Consider the following 13,853-nt stretch of genomic DNA (forward strand, 5'->3'; position numbering starts at 1 on the left):
ACTAGCAACCGTTTATAATTTACCTCTTCCTCAAGTATAATCTCAGGCAGTTCTAATTAGTTTCTTCAGAACAACCAACCTGGCAATAAAGCAGCCTGGGTTTGCACTCAGCTCTCATCTGTTTGACCTGGGCATCTAAATGTAAACTTTCTAGAGCTCAATTTTCTTACTTGTAAATAGTTAGAAGCATATTTGTTTCACAAGGTCGTTAGGAGGATTCAATGAGACAATGCATGTAAAGAATCCACTCCTTTGCCTAGCATACATACAGTAAGCCCTTAATACACATTAGTTATATTATTATTAAACATTAAACCTCAGAGAACATGAAATTTACTTGGGGCAGATTTGCTAAGAGTAAACAAACCGTGGGGTGATGAGCAATGAGCTGGAACAGACCCCAGAGCATCAATCCAGACTGTCATTTCAAGTCACTCTAAGGAGGGGAAAGCTTATTCGGAACTCCTCCCTTTCAGAGGATGGAGCAAAGATAAGTGGGTTTTGTAACCCAGAGTCCCATTTGATTATTATCACAGTCATTCTCAGAGGAAGAATTGATTCCCAATCAGGCTGCAGGGCAGGAGGAAAGTCCCAGGACTCACTTCCCAGCCTGGCAGCCTCAGAGGCATTTGGTCTCCAGTTTTTCTCAGCTCCCTGCTTTTTCAGATCTGTGTCCAGTATGGGAAGTTGCTGGATGGCACAGTCTCTGGTTGGCCTGTGCTTTTGGCAAGGGGTAGTGGAAGATGAGGAAGAGTGAAAACGAAGCCAGGGTTGTTTCCTGTCTCTACTCTCTGAACAGTTCACACTGGCAAGTCCTGGGAGGTCAGGGCATCTGGGTCCAAGGCTCATCCCAAACATTCTCCTCTCACTGCTCCATCGTTCTCCAGGGTAGGCAGTAAATAGCTGTAAAGAGGGAGTCCGACCTGCTTTCCTTTTAGGTATCAGGTTTTCAGTTTCTGAAGCAGCCTTCTGTTGGCCATGGTCTACGAAGAAAAAGCCTAAGTGACCCAGTTTCTGAGTCCTTCGGGTGACAGTCACCGAACCTGCGAGCACAAGTTCTGGAGCCGCACTGCCTAGGCTCATCTACTGCTCTGCCGCTTACTGGCTGTCGGACAGGTTACTTATCTTTTCTCTCTTAGTTTCCTCAAGTGTAAAATGGGGATATTAATCATACCTAAATAGGATCATTATGAAGACTAAATAAAGTAATTGATTTAAAGCACTTAGATTTAACTGCTATCATATAATAAATGCTCAATAAAAGTGTTTTTTTGCCAGGTTTTAATATATACTGAAATTTTCAGGAATGCAAGTGCCATATGAATTGAGAGAAGATAATGTTTTGATTTGTTTGGAATTTTACAGAGAGCAGTTTACCATTTTGGAAAATCAGGCTACTCAATGTACTTCTGAGTTGCCAGTACATGATATTTGTTATCAATTTGTATTTGTAGCTGTTACATTCATGATGATTCTACATATAAGAGCAACTGAATAGTTTACTGTATCTTTAAGTTGGCCTAGATATTTATATATTGAAATATGTTATTTTGTTATAAACTACTATCCTCTTATTCCTTCTTTATAGTATAGTTGGGACGTTATATTGACTTTTAAAATACACATGTGGGTTAAGGAGCTATAAATTTCATTCCAGGAGATAAACAGGGAACTCCAAAATATTTGCTGCAATAATTTATTATAATAAAAGTACGTTGGGTCTGATTTAGAGAAAGGGAGCTGATGTAACTGTTTCTAAAGCTGGTGCTCATCCTGTGCCCCTTCATGGTGTTACCTGAGACACCCTAGATAATAAGGTGAACCTTGTTCCAGGTGGATGAGTGAATTAAGAGGAAGAGAGGGGAGATACTATATTTCTGTTAGCAGCTGGCCAATGTAAGTTACCAGAAACAACTGGAAATGAGTGCTAATTCTTCCTGGCACTAGCCTTGGAAAATCATAACCACAGTCTCTCTGTGAACTGCTTTTCCTCATTCATAAAATAAGACGGTTGGATTATTTCCCAAAGTCTGTTCCATGGAACATTATTACTTGGCATGCTTATAATGAAAAAGGGGTTCCTTGGTAAATGGTTGAAATGTTGAAGAAACTGTTTTCTTTGCTGCAGGACTTCTCAGACTCCTTAACAGGCTAACATGTACCTAATCCCCAAGACGGGAATAGAGAGTTGTATGCAGCATTTTCCATACTTATTTGACCCTGGAGACCTTATGTCAAAGGAGCAACTCATGAGGTTAATAAGCTAAGGGAAATTTTTGTGAAATATAAATGAAATAGTCTTTAAAGCCTCTTCCACCTCTAACATTCCAAAATCCGGTGTATAAGTGTCAGTACCTTCTTTTTGGCCATTTTAGATCAGATTAAGAAGGGTAAGGAGAAAGCTAGCCTACAGAAAATAAAACAGTGTAAGTCTGATGCAGAAGAGGAAGACAAACCAAGTTCTAACATATGTAGATCTATGTAAATGATTATGCAGGAGAGACAGAAAGAGAGCAGTTTTAAATGTTAGGGCTTCCAAACTGTCACTTATGTTATCACTAGAAAAAGTCGAACATTTATATTTTAGCAGAAACAGTAAGGTACTGAGTCCTAATCTTTACAGTTTTCTTTCTCAAATCCATCACTAATGTCATTTGGATTTGGCCAAGTTACCACTGAAGAAATCTATGGGGCTATCCTCTACTCCCAGGCACTGACCCCAGCCTCTCCTCTCACTAATGGCTATGGTGGATGCTGAACACGAATTCACACAAACCAACAACCCCACACACCGCACCTGGCCCAGCCAAGGTAGTTGACCTGGGGATGGGCATCTGATTTCATCTGTAATGTGAAGTTTCTTCCCTGGAATTTGTGCATTTGGGGCCAGAGAGGGAATGTCTGAGTGTTGGAATGTAAGATGCCACACTGGGCCACTGTCAGTGGTCATGCTGCTGTCAGAGGAAGAAAGCTGGACTCCAGTGTGAGAGAATGAAGGCGAAATGCAGGAGAAGCAGAGACGAGAGAAAGCATCTTGGTTCCTGATTCTAATAGTCAGTGACGACCAGCTCCATCCCAGCTTTTCTCACCACATGGTTGTTCAGCCCTTGTTTGGATTTGGTTGGTTAAAAGTTCTCTCTGTTTAAGCAAGTTCAGACTAGGTTTCTGTTGCTTAAAACCAAAGAGCTCCTACTATAGTCACATTTGTCTTCCACACCTACTTTCTCTATCGATAGAGAAGTTGCTTCCTGAAAGCTGGCGTATTAAACACATATACACACCACTGCTCTCTCCTGAAACCCCACAAAAGCAACAGTAAAGAGATTTAAAAAAAAAAAAGCATTAAGTTATCAGAAAAAACTAACAAGGCAATGACAACAAAAGTTTATATGCTAGAAAGCAGTTGGATGAATCCTAGGGTCATAGTCCTTATTTGCCCAGGTTAGTACATTTTACAACTGCTGTGCTGGTATAATTATTCATGGCGTCCTCTTACACTCTCAAAAGTGTCCTGGTTTGGATGGTAAATTGATTCATTAAACCTAAGAAGCCCTGAAGCAAGACTAATGCACCACAGAAACTCAGAAGAGTTCAGGAGTTGATGGACCATACTTCTTAAAATGGAGATGAAAAGAAGCCCTGGTTGGAAGTATGTTTGAGTGGTAATTAGGTCCCCTGATGCTTTCCACTCTGTGTATCCAGGTGACTGTCCCTCTCCAACCAGAGCAGAAGCCTAGAGTTTTACCCTCTCGAGGTCCAACCAAAGGGACTCTGGATAGATGGACATCAGGTACAGACACGGATGGGGCTGCCATGTTGAACACAGAAGGATTAGGTAAAAGACTACACAGTGATTGGTGAGATTGCCATCCACCTCCTTTCACTCATCTTCCAGAACACTGGCAGCCTCATATCCTCTAGGAAGGAGACTAGATAATTCTCTGACCAGCTCCAAAGGCAAGACTTCAAAATAAGTCTTGGAGTCCCCCAATGAAATGGAGTCTCCTGATGAAACGTTTTTAGAGATTTATAAACTTTTAGCAGAGATTGGGAATGAACTGATAATAGGTTCATAGAAGAGTAACAAATGTAAACCTGAGATATTTATTAACTTCAGAGAAAGTCAATTCATACAAGAAAGGAAATGTAACCATAATATATTATATGGCTCAGTTGTAGGTATTAGTTACAGTCATAATAATACAAATACTACATGCTGATACAGCAGAAACTGTAATGCAACTATATAGGGAGAATGGGAAAGGGGGATGCATATAATTGTGAGGGGCAGGTTAATAATAATAATAACTAATACATATTGAGCACTTAGAACCTATACCATCTAAATACTTTACATAAATAAGTTCATTTAATTCTTACAACAACCCTATAAAGTGGTACTATTATTATCCCCACTTTACAGATGAGGAAGTTGAGGCACAGAGAGGTCAACTAACCTGTGCAGGGTCTTACTGTCAGTAAATGGCAAAGCTAGGATTCAATCCTAGACAATCTAGCCCTAGAGTCCATGCTCTACGTCTAAGTCATATATACCCTGCTGCTTCATTCCTTCTCACTGCAAGCCAGTTTTCTCCACCTAAGGAACATAATCAATGAGCAAGTCACACTTTTACATATTAGATCCAGTAGGAAGTCAAATAAGTGAATTGAAAAATCCAAGAAATAAAAGCATAAGCATGCTACTTGGAAATATGGAAGTAAACATTTAAAGAAACAGCTAATCTCTTGGATTGGAAGAAATAATATTGTTAAAATGGCCATACTACCCAAAGCAATTTACAGATTTAATGTACTCCCTATCAAACTACCCAGGACATTTTCACAGAACTAGAACAAATAATCCTAAAAATTTATATGGAATCACAAAAGACCCAGAATTGCCAACGCAATACTGAAGAAAAAGAATGAAGCTAGAGGAACAACCCTCCCAGATTTCAGATAATACTACAGAGCCACAGTAATCAAAACAGCGTGATATTGGCACAAAAAGAGACATATGGATCAATGGAACAGAATTGAGAACCCAGAAATAAGCCCACACACCTACGGCCAATTAATCTTCGACAAAAGGGGCAAGAATACACAATGGAGAAAAGATAGTCTCTTTAGCAAGTGGTGTTGGGAAAGCTGGACAGCCACATGTAAATCAACGGAGTTACAACACTCACTCATATCATACACAAAAACAAACTCAAAATAGCTTAAAGACTTAAACATAGGACAAGACACTATAAATCTCCTAGAAGAAATCACAGGCAAAACATTTTCTGACATAAATCTTAGCAATGTTCTCCTAGGGCAGTCTACCCAGGCAATAGAAATAAAAACAAAATATAAACACATGGAGCCCAATTAAATTTAAAAGCTTTAGCACAGCAAAGGAAGCCATAAACAAAACAAAAAGACAACCTACACAATGGGAGAAAATATGTGCAAATGATACAACTGACAAGAGCTTAATTTCCAGAATATATAAACAGCTTATACAACTTAATAACAACAACAACAACAAAAAACCCCAAACAACCCAATCCAAAAATGGGCAGAAGACCTAAACAAGCAATTCTCCAATGAAGACATACAAATGGCCTCTAGGCAGAATGGCCATCATTAAAAAGTCCACAAACAATAAATGCTGGAGAGGGTGTGAAGAAAAGGGAACTTTCCTACACTGTTGGTGGGATTGTAGTTTGGTACAGTCATTATGGAAAACAGCATTGATATTCCTCCACTACTAAAAACAGATTTACCATATGATCCAGCAATCCCACTCCTGTGCATACATCTAGAGGGAACTAATTTGAAAAGATACATGCACCCCAATGTTCATAGCAGCACTATTTACAACAGCCAAGACATGGAAACAACCTAAATGGCCATCCATAGATGATCGAATAAAGAAGTTGTGATATATTTATACAACGGAATGCTACTCAGCCATAAAAAATTAAATAATGCCATTTGCAGCAACATGGATGGATCTGGAGATCATCATTCTAAGTGAAGTAAGCCAGAGAGAGAAAAATATCATATGATATCACTTATATGTGGAATCTAAAAAAAAAAAAAAAAAAAAAGAACTTACCTGCAAAACAGAAACAGACGGACAGACACAGAAAACAAACTTATGGTTACCACAGAGGGAAGGGAGTAGGAAGGGATAAATTGGGAGTTTGAGATTTGCAGGTACTAACTACTACATATAAAATAGATAAACAACAAGTTTCTACTGTGTAGCACAGGGAACTATATTCAATATCTTGTAGTAACCTATAATGAAAAATAATATGAAAAGGAAAATATGTATGTGTATGTATGACTGAAACATGTTGTATACCAGAAACTGACACAACATAGTAAACTGACTATACTTCAATTTTTAAAAATGGAAAAAAAATAAAGAAACAGCTAATCAAGTTGAAAATAGTAGGTGTGGATGGGGAATGAGAATGGAGGATGAGGTAATGGGTCTTTGGATTAAGCTTTGTAATACTATGTATATGAATAGCTTTTCTGGGAATAAAATTTAGAAGCGAATATACTAACAATAAAAAGACAAATAACTCAATTAAAAAATGGGCAAAAATTCTGAATAGACATTTCTCCAAAGAAGACATACAAATGGCCAACAAGCTCATGCAAAGATGCTCAACATCTTAGGCATCAGAGAAATACACCACTTTATACCCACTAGGATGGCTATAATCCTAGTAAGTGATAGACAATAACAAGTGTTAATGAGAATGTGGAACATTTGGAACCCTCAAGCATTGCTGGTGGAAATAAAAAAATGATGCAGCTAGAAAACAGTCTGGCAGTTCCTTAAACACAGAGTTACCATACGACCCAGCAATTCCACTCCCAGGTACATATCCAAGAAAACTGGAAACATATGTTGCACAGAAACTTGTACACAAATGTTCATAGCAACATTATTTAAAATAGCCAAACGTGAAAACAACCCAAATGTCCATCAACAGATGAATGGATAAACAAATATGCTAGGCCCATACAATGGAATACTACTCAGCCATAAAAAGTGATAAAATCCGGATACATGCTACAATATGGATTAACCTTGACCACATTATGCTAAGTGAAAGAAGCCAGACAGAAAAGGCTGCATATTATATGATTCCTTTTATATGAAATGTCTAGAAAAGGCAAATCCACAGATAGAAAGTAGGTTTGTGGTTACCATGGGTTGGAGGGAGGGGGTAGTTGGGGAGTGATTGCTAATGGGTTTGGGGCTTCTTTTTTGGGGAAATGAAAATGCTCTGGAAGTAGATGGTGGTGATGTTTGCATGACTTTATGAATACACTAGAAACCCTGAACTGCAGCCTTTAATTTTACAGATGAGTTACATCTCAATTTAAGAAATTATGTAAGAAAAAATACAAGGTGAGAGAGAGAAGGGGCTGCAGTGCGACTAATGAACAGAGCATACTCATCTGACCTTCCTTTGGGTCAGCAGCTGCGGCCTTGCAGAAGTGTCCTTGTCTGCCTAGACCTGGCCTTGCCTCTCTTCTGCTCACCAACTTCCCTCAGGCTGGGTCTGTCTCCGGCCTGTACGGCTCCTCTCCTGACAACCTTCCTGCCCCTGCTCTCTCAGCTCCTGGCTCAGATCCTGAGACAAATATGCAACTGAAAATGTCCCTGATAACCTCCAGGGTTATCTAGTTATAAACCCTCTTGAACTCAGAAGTTTAAGGGCATGACTCCTGAGTTGCTATCCCATATATAAATCTTGTATTTGACAGATGGTAGAGATCCTTGGAAAAACAGGCATTCGCTAATAACTAAGCATTCGGTTTTTGGTGTGTGGGAAAGAACATTTAAAAAGTTGTGCTTCTGGTCTGACTGGGTCTTAGGAGGTAAAAAATAACAAATTATGTTGGGCTTGAGACAAAACAGAGTAACACAAGCTTCTATGTATATACAACAGGTGTAAAAAGTCATCACAATTTTTTGGGGCAACACTTTGCCACAGGGAAGTGATGAGAACTTAGTGATTTACAGAAAAAGTAGATGGCTAAACAGGAACTAGAACTTTGGTTAATTGTACTCAGTTAATCAGAGCATACTTTAAATACTCTCACTGTGGAAAATTAAACCGGCGACTGCTTACCGTGTATTTTCACCTATTATTGGTGTGATTCTTAAAAATAATCTTCATCTGCTCCTTCTTTTAAAAAACTAAGCAGTTTAAGTGAGGGAACAGTAGAGCCAGGTGGAGCATAGGCTTTAGAGATACACAGCCTGACTTTAAACCAGCTCTGCCATTTACCGGCAGCATGATCTTGAGTGGTTTGCTTAACCTCGGAGAGGCTTCCTTTAGTCACCTGTAAAATGGGAATAACAATACCTAACTCTCAGAGTTCCTGAGGAATCAGCTGTGACAATACAGTAATGCACTAGCTCAGTGCCTGCTTTCCGAGAGCAGACAGCATTACTACCAGGGGTGCTACATCCACTGCTTCCTAGTGGTGGGAAAGAAAAGGGGAAGCAACAGTGGTGGAGCTCAAATCAGGTTCAGAACCTTTTGGTTCGGACTACAACGCATCTAGGTTCTTATACATCTTCCCAGTAGAGCTGGTATCCATCATGAGGAAGAACAAGGTGGCATGGGCAGTCATGAGATGCTTGCGGAGTCGGAAGGCTATGTCCCATGTTATGAAGCCTGTCTTCTAAGACCTGAGATGACCGATGGTGAGGGCCTGGCATGATAAACTGTAAGGTTCTAAAAGTTCCAGCCATGAAAGAAACTGCCTATTCATCAATATTGAATATAAAATTATCTTTGGTGGGTTTAAAAAAATCATTAAAAACCCCAGCAAATCTGTGGCTCAGACAGCAGTAGAGGTGATGGTGGTGGTAGTGACAACAGCAATAACAGTACCACCACCACCACCAGTGATGACTAGCAGTCATCATCACTGCTGTCTTTTATACTTATAGCCCTTTATAGTTTGCGGTTTCATATGTTATCCCATCTAATTCCTGCCACATCTCTGACAGACAGGTAGGACTGATGTGAAAATGAGGTTCAGAGAGGTTAAGAGATTCGCACCCAGACCAGAACTTGCACCAAGTCCAATAGTCCAAAAAATTATTCTATGTTCCCTCATTATTTTCTCTATTCGAGTGTGAGAATCGATTTCTTTCAAGGTAAGCATGTCAGAAACATTGCCCCTCTTGTCTTCCTGCGAGTATAGGATGTGGTATAGACACTTAGAGGGAAAAAAAAAAAGGAAAGGAGAATGACAGAGACAGGAGACAGAGACACCCTATACAGAACAGGCTCTTCTCAAGATTCAGCAATAGAGAACAAATGGAGAAGCATAGGCACAAAACAGAAAGGACAGGAATCCTAAGGGCCCGTTATGGGTTGAACTGTGTCCCCCGTTCCTCCTCAAAAAGATATATTGAGGTCCTAACCCCCAGGACCTCAGAATGTGACCTTATTTGGAAATAGAGTTGTTGTGATGTAACTAGTTAAGATAATGTCATACTGGAGTTGGGGGTCCACCCAACCCAATATGACCGGTGCCCTTATATAAGAAGAAAGCCACATAAAGACAGAGACACATGGGGAGAATGCATGTGACCACAAAGGCAGAGACTGGAGTTACGCAGCTGCCAGCCAGTCACGCTAAGGATTGCCGGGAAATCACTGGAGGCCACGGGGAGGCAAGGAAGGAGTTCTTTACGGTCTCAGGGAGCACGGCCCACCTTAACTTTGGACTTCTAGCCTCCAGAACTATAAGATAGTCAACTTTTGTTGTTTTAAGCCACTCAGTTTGTGGAACTTTATTACAGCAGCCCTAGGAAGCTAACACACAGCCTTAAGAGGACTTTTTTCTTCTGAGATTGAAATGGAGCAACAGTAAGTAGGGTGTCTAAGACTGAGTCAGAGAGAAGTATCTGTGGGGGAAGAGACTTAAAACATGTTTTATTTTTTATTTTTAAAAAGTATTTATTTATTATTGTATTATTTTTAAAATTTTAGTGGGGGATGGGAGAGAAGTAATTTATTTATCATTTATTCTTAGAGGAGTTACTGGAGATTGAACCCAGGACCCCATGCATGCTAAGCATGCGTTCTACCACTTGAGCTATATCCTCCCCTTTAATATGTTTTAAAATCCGTCTGTGCCTCTGTCTCTGTGGCATCATAAACAATGTCCAAAAATGCTGAATTCTTATTAAATGTCTTTTATTAATATCAATTTGTAAACACCCAAGCCTGGGCCAGCAGCAGATGACCAACCACGGTCAACTGGCCATAGCTTTGTGTTCCCGGGAAGGAGCAATGCTTTTTAATTTCAGTCCTGAAAGGGCTCTCCCAAGACCTTGCTCAAAGTTTACAGAGGAGCAAATTATTATTACCTGGATCCCAGTCGTTTTTATGTAAATGTTCTTTTCATTTGCTCCTCACATGGAGCCTTTGATCTCTTAAAAGGAGCAGTGTCTGTGAAAATTGCTCTGGGAAAGAAACTGCGCCCATTTAACTACACCCATAGCACGCACACAAAAAACACAACAAATGCTGTCAAAATAACTTTGGGGATAAGACAAAACCAATAAAAGGAAGGAAAGTTTCCATTCAGTCTGCCCATTTACTTATAACTTGCTGTGTCAGAGATCATCAGTCCTCCTCGGGTCCCAGTTCTCGGTCTAGACAGACAGGCACAAGGTGAACCTAGGTGACATGCGTTACATCTTTTGGACGAACCATGTGTAACTGCTGTCTTTGAAAAAGCATCACATCATCCACAAACCATTTCTTTCTTTTTTTTTTTTTCAGCCACAGTATGCCTTCTCTCTTACAAAGAAGTCCAACTCACAAAAGTTAGTGAAACCATTATTCCTAATGTTATTAGAACAGGCTTCTGTCATCAGAGTCCAACACTGGACTCAGAGAAGGAATTAAAAACCATTCCTGGGTAGATTTGGATTTGGCTCAGAACCTGACTCAGCCATCAATTAATAATTAATTCCAAACTCTTCCCCCTGAAGATGCTTCTAGGTTTTGCTTATTTTTGAAGATACGACCTGGTATCAAGGCTGGGTTGTCATCTTGAAGGAATGAATTCTAGAGCCTACTAATTATCTCCCACTAGACAGAGTAGAGAATACATTATTCTTTCACCATTTAAAATTAGGGATTAGAAGGAAGAAAATCTATGCACTGGCAATTACCCTTTAATATTAAAAAGCAAGGGAGAAAGTTTCAATATTAATATGTCACCATACTTAGCCACTACAAATCCATGCGTGAAGTTGCCAAGTACTTCACAGTCCTAAGAAGTCAGCTTTCAGTAAACTGCAGAGAACTACAACAGTAGTTACCTAGACAAATTTAGAACTATGGTCAACCCCAAATCACTCATTCTTTTTCTTAAGACCAACAACTTTTTTTTCTATTGTATAGACAAATGAGTCTCGTTATCTGGGGTGGTTATGTTCTACAAAGGTGCATGAAGACTGAATTAATGGATACTGAGTCATTGCTCCTAAGGGAAACACAAAGTAAGGATTCTAACAGCCTCTGTTCACACCAAATCATTCATTTAAAAATCTTCTCATTACATTACATCCTTTACATTAGATAATTTCTATTGCTCTATCTGCAAATTCACTTATTCTTTCCTTGGTCATCTCCATCCTGCTTTTAATTCCATTCAGTGATTTTAAAAAAAGCTCAGATATTGTAGTTTTAGTTCTAAAACTTCAACATGGCTCTTTTAAAAAATCACTTCTATTTCTTTGCTGAGATTTCCTATCTTTCTATTTAACTGCAGACATATTTTTTCTTTTACTTCACTGAGGGCCATGATAATAGCTGCGTTAAAATCCTTGCCCGATAGTTCTAACATGAGGATTATCTTGGGGTTGGTCTCAGGTGATTTTCTTTTCTACTGAGAATACGTTTCACTTTCCTAGTGTTTTATATACTGAGTAGTTTTGGATTGTGTCCTGGACATTATGAATGTTAAATTATGGAGACGGGATTCTGCTCTTCAATTAGTGCTTTTTTTTTTTTTTAAATATCAGGCAATTATCTTGCTTGGTTTCGGGGTCAGCCAGAGATGCAGGAAGACAAAATTTGGGAATCCTTTCTCTGGATCTTTCCCCTCCAGGGTCTCACCTCTCTCTCCTGCAGCTGTGGTTTCCCCAGATTTAATCTGGTTCCCCAGCCCAGAAAGACTGTGATTTCTCCACCAGTACCCCTAATGCACTGCATGCCTCGTCAAATATAACTCGCCCCTGGGCTAAAATCAGCCAAGAAAATGGGAACTTACTCTGTACAACACCTCTCCTCTAAACATGGACACCCCATAAGAATCTGCCTGCCTCTGACCACTCTTAATGTCCTCAGTAGCTACTTGCTGTACTATGACCAGAGTTCATAACTGCTGTCTGAAGGAGGCCAGTCTGGTAGGCTGTTGCTCAACCATTACTGTCCCAATGATTCATTATTGTCTTTGGAATAAATTTATGAATACAGAGGTTCTAAACTTACAATTCTTAGAATAAACAAGTAGCCTTGCAAAGATTGAACTTGGGAAGAGCTGGATAGTGAGGGACAATTTTCTCATGCTGTCAGTTAGCTCATCTCCATGATGAAGAAGACTGTTCTCAACTCTGAGGCCAAAAGAAAGTATGGGTCTAAACATACCTCCTCTCCTGGGTATTCCTAGTAAATTCCATTTACAGCAAGGGGAAGGTAGATCTTTTCCGGCTTCAGACTTAGGAATGAGTGAATTAACAGATATGATCATAAGGCCAAAACAACATTAAGCAAAGAAGGTAAGTTTTTCAGTAAGAAAGTGAATGCTGTATTTCCCTCCAGTGTGGATAGTCTGGCTACTTGTAAGTGGGAAAGAGGTAAAAGCTACCTCGTGAGTTGCATGCAGGTGGTGATCCCAACCTATCTCCTGATTTCCTGAACCTCTATCTGTTACTCGACTCTCTGCTTCTTTTTCAAGCTGCCAGAATCACAGAGGTCCTTGTCCAGCACATCTACGAGCAACAGAGAATTCACTGAAACCTAGGATTATCTTCTGGCACTCTACAGCTTGAGAGATAGTGATTAGAAGGCAAAAAAAACAAAACAAAACTTCATCAACAAAGTGGCATTTTCATTTCAGCTGTTCCTGGGGGCAAAACAGAGCAGTAGAGAAAATCTCAGATTGAAAGCTTTGTGGTTATCTCCGCTTCTCATTAAAGTGCCCCTGATTATAATCACACCTACGATTACAAGATTTAACACACCTGGTCTCAAGGCTGCACCAGGAAGAGGACTCATACACTCATCCCATGCCATTTCCTTTTCTTTATTCAGTAAATAAGCACAATTTATAAATTTCAGTGAGCGTAGACTAGAAATGGTTTGGCGAACAGGAGACAGGTTTTTCATTCACGTGGCTTTTTGAAAGTGACAAAATCTTCCATGGCCACAAATTATTTTACTACTGGTGAGAGCTTGCCTCACTGCTTAATGTTGCTTTCATTGCTACACACAGATGTGAGAAATCTGGATAGAGTTTCTTTCTGTTTATTCTCTCATTTTACTAACCAGACATTTTGCTCTCCTACAGACGCACACACACACACATACACACATACTCTCACTGAGTAGGGGTGTGTGTGCTTACAGAGTTTTTCAGATTTATTTTAATAGCATTGTAACTTGTATTTTAAAATAAACTTCTATTTTGAAATAACTGTAGATTTACAGAAAAGTTGCAGAGACAGTACAGAGAATTCCTGTATATTCCTCACCCAGTTTCCCCTATTGTTAACTTACATAACAATGGTATATTTA

The 13,853-nt window shown here is 39.5% G+C and overlaps 1 protein-coding gene across 1 annotated transcript in view; it reads right to left on the reverse strand.

Annotated features, from left to right (window-relative positions):
- TANGO6 (transport and golgi organization 6 homolog) overlaps window positions 1-13,853 on the reverse strand; it is a 153,815-nt gene that overhangs the window by 14,672 nt on the left and 125,290 nt on the right. The window lies entirely within an intron of this gene.

The sequence above is a fragment of the Camelus dromedarius genome, chromosome 9 (genome assembly GCF_036321535.1).
Source record: "Camelus dromedarius isolate mCamDro1 chromosome 9, mCamDro1.pat, whole genome shotgun sequence".
NCBI classification, from domain to species: Eukaryota; Metazoa; Chordata; class Mammalia; order Artiodactyla; family Camelidae; genus Camelus; species Camelus dromedarius.